Here is a 5866-nt window from a genome sequence, read left to right as displayed (position 1 = left end):
ATCGATCAAATGACACATGGATTCAACTCAAACAAGTTTCTGAATCTCTTATTAATTTCAATTTCAATGAATTTCGATGCTGATGAAAGCCATCTAGTTCATATCATTGACATTTGTAACTCATACATTTTGGCAAAGTGTAGCGAATAATGGTGTCATAGGTAATTTACATACCCCTCGTTTCCACAATGTGTAATCATCCTTGAGATTTAGAATAATGAGGTCACATGTAATTTACCTACCTCTCTGCCTCTCAAGAAATCATCTCAATATTTTCTTATAAACTTAGATTTTTAAGATGCCGAAGAGAGAGAAGGAAGAGAACCAGAAACACACAGACTTTTACCTTCCAGACTTGTAGGAGGATTCCGATCCTATGTATAACATGCCCCAAGACAAACAAGTGAAGTCAATATTAGGTTGGAGGTCAGCTTTGGTTACTTCAAACACTCTCAGTAAGTGCAAACATAGTTGACAGGTTGATCCACTTTAGTATCTCTAGTACTTCTACAGTAAGTAAATCTAAGACTGGCCTAAAGAGTGATTAGATAACAAGTAATAAATCGAAAATAGATCATTGTCTCCTTCTTGACTCAATAAAAACTATCTTGAAAACGTTTTAAATAAGACTTATAAAGTAGATAATCATTAGTAATCCCTCCAGACTTAAATTACACTGCCCTAGTGTAAAACAGTCGAAGTTTATAAAAACATATAGTATAAATGCAAAATTTAACAAGTTAGAATGTTATACCTGACTGATACCATGTCAATCGATGTAGGTGGGTGCATGTAGATCGTGGCGGATGTAGTGATGTCGATGTCGACTGGGTCGCGTCGGTCGATAGAGATGGTAAACATCTACTCGGGTCAATTTTTTTTTTTGAATACAACTAAAACTAAATGCTAGTAATGAATAAAACTAAGTTAGAGTTATCTAATAGTGGGTTGCCTCCCATTCAGCGCTTTGTTATAGTCATTTAGCTTTGACTTTGGAGGTTGAATGGCTTAGTTGGGTTGAAAGCAGCTGCTTGTTGGGTAACAAGCGTCCGTTCCGTTTCCTCTTGATCTGGATCATGTTGCAGTGAAGCTTCTTGTGGCGTCATCTGATCTGGTCCACCTATCATTCATCTCTTGTGCCTCATCTGATAGTAGTTGTAGCCTCTCCTCAAAACACTCAATGCTAAACTGATGTTTTCCAAGCTTGTAATAAGTATACTATGATAGTTCCTTCAGTTCCTCTTGCATTGTATCTAGCACACTCATTCCGTCCTCTATAGGTTTCTCCTGACTGATGGTATATGTGTGCCGATCGATGCTGTACCATCAATGTTGATCAATGCTGTAGCTCCTATGTCGATCGATGCTCGTGATGGCATGCCGATCGATGTGAATGTCGCAGGGCATGTTCTCTTCCCATGACTGTACAGTACTGATGCTGCTATCGAATGGAAAGTAGATATCATCAAACTTCTTGTAGTGTCCATCTTCTTAATTTCTTAAGGCTTCACAGATATCTGCTACCATCTTGTCAACTTCTTCTTTGGTGTAGGTAGCTTCTCCTTATTGGGTTACTGCGTCTGCTGGTGTATCTGTGAATCTATGTCTCCAGATCCTCTTCTTTCCTTGATAGGTATCATAAGCTCTAGCACCGTACTTTGGCTTGTAGTGGAACTCAATATTCCATCCATTATTCCAACTTGTTTCCCTATCGATCGATATGGCCTAATCTGTATCGATCGATGGCGATTGCTTCTGTCGATTCTCCTTCTTGTTGCGAAGCATATCCAATTCTTTTTGCATTACTCACCTCTCTTGGTTGCCCAGTTAAGGTTGTTGTCGAGTGTGCAATAGAATACACCAAGTCTCCTCTTTATGGTCTCTTCCTCTCATTTGTTATCCATCTTGATGCTTGAGAATATCTAATCTCTGATAGAAGTGTATGGTGATGGATGCTTTTCGTTGATACTGCTCAAATTACCCTATAGAGCTTACTCTCTCAAATAAGAGATTCATCTGTAGTACTTAGGGATCGAATCACGAGGAGCTAGGGAACCAATTAAATCTAATCAATTAATCAATCCTAGGTGAAGTTGGTTTAATGATGAAATGTAAATGACAATCCTAAAATGAGCAAGGTAGTTGCTCTAATTAACAATATGATGGTTGTTTAAATGATAACAAAGAGTGCTAGACTTAGCAAGTTGCTTGCATGATACTAAAGAACTCAGCCGCTTAACTCTCAATGATGTCTCACTGGTTAAATAATCTAGATCTCTGGCCTCAACTGTCGTCTGTTGACCAGAAAAATAGTCGATCGATATCCTTTAGAGATATCGAGCGATACACCTTTCGCAGCGCCGATCGATTCACCTGTCGGGATATCGATCGACGGCTTCTAGAGATGCCTAGGCGCGAGCCGATAATGAACACTAGGTCTCAAGGAGGGCGGTTAGCTCTTCTCCAAGGAGACAACTAGTTCAAACAGATAATTCAAGATATCAAAGATCCTAGTGATCTATGCTCTAGTTAGCTACTCTAGAACAAGCTTAGGGTGCAATCTATTTGATGAATATCAAAACTTAGCAATTATAGTTTGGGGCTAATCCCACAAACCTATTTAAACCCTAGATCTAACAAGTAGACTACTCAGACATAGCTAAGCAATTCATAATATAAGATAGATAAAAGAATTGCATAGATAAGGAATAGAAAACAAATGGAATTCAATCACAAATCTCTCAATGATCTCTCCAATCTCTCAAAACATATAAAACTCTAGCTTTCTCTCACACTCTCTGCTTTTCTCTTGTACAAAGGGTTGCTTGCCAAAAGCTTGCTTGCCGTCAAAAACACTTAGCAGAAATATTTAAGCATTTCCATTAGGTTAAAAACTCGTCAGGGGCAATCTCGTAGTTTTGTGAAGTCTTGGTGAAGTAGTCGGCTAAACCATTTCGTCCTCGATATCGATCAACAACACTAGATGTGCATTGATCGATTATAATCTTCTAGTATGCGGATCTTCTGAGCTACATCGACAGACAACTCTGGATGAGTATCGATCGATTCTTATTACAATGTTGACTTCTGACTTGGTCTTGAATGGTCAACTCGGGTGTATTATCTCTTGTACTCCAAAATGCTCCAAAAGCATCACTTTATCACGAAACGCTCCTGAACCTGAAAACATACCTAACAGGCTAGAAAACACTTTAATTATATAATAAAATACTACTATACCATGGTAGAAAATGGGTGAAATCCATGGTATATCAACTCCCTCAGACTTACTCCTTAGCAAAAACCAGTAGTCTTCGGAAAAGGTTTGAAAACACTGACTCAAAGATTCAAAATATTGAAGTCATCACTCTATGGGTTCGCAATTCATATCTAAACATCTTAATCACAAAAGTTCATTATGCCTTATCCTAGCTTAGCAACCAAATTCATCTAGTCCACAACTTAGCAAATCTTATCTGACATTCCCCTCTACTAACCTCATTTCTTAACATAAAATAAAAGTGTAGGCTTTACCTTGGGAGTATCAATCAAAGGACACATGGATTAAACTCAAACAAGTGTCTGAACACACAGGTTTCTCTGATCCCTTTCTCCCCTTATCTCTCTTCTCTGAATCTCTTATAAGTTTCAATTTCAATAGGTTTCGATGCCACAAAGGTCATCTAGTCTATCTCATTGACATTTTCATTTGTAACTCATACATTTTGACAAAGTGTAGCGAATAATGGGGTCTCAGGTAATTTACCTATCCCTCGTTTCCACAATGTGTGATTATCCCTGAGATTTAGAATACCGGGGTCGCGGGAGACACTCCAACCCCTCTGCCTCTCAAGAAATCATTTCAATCTTTTATAACATAAAAGTTAGATCTTTGAGATGCCGAAGAGAGAGAAGGAAGGGAACCAGAAACACACAGACTTTTTACCTTCCAGACTTGTAAAAGGATTCCGATCCAATGATTACCAAGCCCCAAGACAAGCAAATAAAGTCAGTATTAGTATTGGAGGTCAGCTTTGGTTCCTTCAAACAATCTCAGCTAGTGTATATAGGTGACAGGTTGATCCACTTTAGCATTTTTAGTACTATCTGCAATCAGTAAATCTAGAATGGTGCTAAAGAGTGGTTAGATAATAAAGTATAAATCTATATCAATGTCCCCTTTTAGTACTTATGTGAAAAATAATTTTGAAAACATTTTAAATAAAAACCAAAATAAAAACACATATTAGTGAACTCCCCCCAGACTTAAATTACATTGTCCCAATGTAACACAGCCGGAGTGAAGTGAATAAATAAATCATAAGAACTGAATGTAACAAGATAGAACGACTAAACCTGACCGATATGGTGTAGATCGATACGTAAAGATTTACGTCGATCGTTAGTAATGGTCGTGAGGTGTCGAGCGATGTAAATGGAATGTGTCGGTCGACAGAATCATCATTCTACTGGGATCTTTAAAAACTGCAAAAGATAAATGCGAAAAATAAAAGTAAAAATGTAAAAATAACTTAAAAAGAAATTAAAAGAAAACCTAATAGTGGGTTGCCTCCCACTCAGCGCTTTGTTATAGTCATTTAGCTTGACTTTGGTGGGTGTGTGACTCAATTGTGGTAGGAGTAGTCGTTTGCTGGTGGGCAAACGTCTCCTTCATCTTTGGACACAGTAGTAGTGAAACTTCTTGTGGCATCATCACTTCTTAGCTGTTTCTCATCTATCTTGAGGACTGTATCCGTGAGTTTCCTCAGAGTTCTTTCAATAGATTCGATGCTGCCAACATTCCTGTAGACGGTTTTGTAGGAGTATTCTTACAGTTCCCTCAGTTCATTCTGCAATGCGTCGATCTTGTCATGAATCAGCTGATCTCGGTCTGCCAAGGACTCTGTGTCGTTCGATGCTACAACATGTGCATCGGTCGTTTCGCTGGGAGTAATATCGGTCGATCCAGTGGTAACTGTGCCGATCGATTCTGAAAGCTGTCCTTGGTACTGCATAGCACGTATCTCGTTCTTCAGTTGACGAGTAGTTCTGCATAGGCTGTTCACTCTTTCGTTGAGAGTGTCGTCAATGTCATCACATCTCCCGTTGAGTCTCTCCTCCATAGCATCCATAGCTTCGTATAGCTCATGTTTGATCTGATCAACTTCTGCTGCTGAGCATGCTATATGCGCTGGTGGTTGCTCGATGTCTATCGATATGGGTCTGAGCCTGTCGATCGATGTCGCGTTTCTGTCACGAAGACCAAGATGATCTTGAACTATGCCAATGTCTTGTTGCAACTCGTTCAACTGTTGTGACAGTGTATCCAGGTATCGCATGATAGGTGAACTGTAATGATTGTGCCTTTCCTCGTATGATTTCATCCTATCTTCCATTGATGTGAACCTTGTGTCGATCGATGGTGAAGATTGTGTGTCGATCGACGGAACAGTAGCATCCTGAGTCTGACCTTTCTCGCGAATTGTTGCCAACTCTTTTTGTAGAAGATCAATCCTCTTGCTTAACAATTCGACATTGTTGTTGAGAGGGCTGTAGACGTCTCCAATCAGTGTATTGATGTAAGCAATCTCCCATTCATCTCATTTAGGTGATGAACATTCTGGTTGGTCCTTGGATGTAGTCTTGCCGATGTCGATCGATGGTGTAGGTTCTGTGTCGATCGATACAGGTAGCGTAATTTCCTTATCAAGCATGGTTTTAATGCTCTCAATCTCCATTCTTAGTACTGCCATGTCACTTTGGAGAGCTTCATAGCTGTGATCGAAAGGCTGGAAAGTATCTTCCACCAATGTGCGAAATTCTTCCTCTAGGTGTGCCTGAGCTCCCCATACATCAGTCACCATAT

Source organism: Raphanus sativus, chromosome 6 (genome assembly GCF_000801105.2).
Source record: "Raphanus sativus cultivar WK10039 chromosome 6, ASM80110v3, whole genome shotgun sequence".
NCBI lineage: Eukaryota > Viridiplantae > Streptophyta > Magnoliopsida > Brassicales > Brassicaceae > Raphanus > Raphanus sativus.
Note: the sequence above shows the minus strand (reverse complement) of the source record.